The sequence below is a fragment of the Larimichthys crocea genome, unplaced genomic scaffold, assembly GCF_000972845.2.
Source record: "Larimichthys crocea isolate SSNF unplaced genomic scaffold, L_crocea_2.0 scaffold468, whole genome shotgun sequence".
NCBI lineage: Eukaryota > Metazoa > Chordata > Actinopteri > Sciaenidae > Larimichthys > Larimichthys crocea.
The window spans coordinates 97,052-97,749 of record NW_020856111.1 but is presented as its reverse complement, the minus strand read 5'-3'; the positions used below and the strand labels follow the sequence as shown (position 1 = coordinate 97,749).

The window sequence follows — 698 nt, the reverse complement described above, 5'->3', positions numbered from 1 at the left end:
TACCATGGTGACTGAATATGTGGCCATGAGCAGATGATGATTGATGTATTTTATAGTACTGAGGCTGTTCCACGCCAATCAGAGCGCCCATATATGGTAATGGGGGTGGAGGCTGGCGTGTCACACTGTAGGAAGCATTTGTTGTGTTGTCATGGATTATCATTGTATTTCAAAATAAAAGCTCAACAGGTGTGCTGTATTTGGCTGGTTGGACTCACCTGTGACAGGTGTTCACTTACGCATGTCGGTCCACACAACGTTACTGTGACAAAACTTAAGATACACAGCAGACAGACAGACAGAACCAGAACAACTTCAGCTGGGTCGATGGTATCAGACATTCTGAATCAGATGGAGGATGATCTCAAGGAGAAATCAGTAGAATCAGGTTCAGGGCAGTCACTTTGTTATCAGGTGACAGACCAAACTCATCAGTCGTTGAAATAATCAAATCAAATCAATTTATTTGTATAGCCCAAAGTCACAAAGTACATTTGCCTCAGAGGGCTTTACAATCTGTACAGGGAGTGACACCCTCTGTCCTTAGACCCTCGGTTCGAGTGAGGAAAAACTTGCCAACAAAACCTTTAACAGGGAAAAATGTGGAAAAACCTCAGGAAGAGCCCAGAGGAGGATCCCCTCCCAGGACGACAGACGTGGCAATGGAGGTCACGTGTACAGGACAAATCCAACAAACA

The 698-nt window shown here is 44.7% G+C and overlaps 1 long non-coding RNA gene across 1 annotated transcript in view; it reads left to right on the top strand.

Annotated features, from left to right (window-relative positions):
• The window catches only part of LOC113745132 (uncharacterized), a 1,309-nt gene extending 1,110 nt beyond the window's left edge, over positions 1–199 (top strand). Inside the window, exon 2 of the long non-coding RNA XR_003461990.1 lies at positions 1–199. This exon is cut by the window's left edge and continues 816 nt beyond it. This is a non-coding gene — a long non-coding RNA (uncharacterized LOC113745132).
• The last annotated feature ends 499 nt before the right edge of the window (positions 200–698 follow it).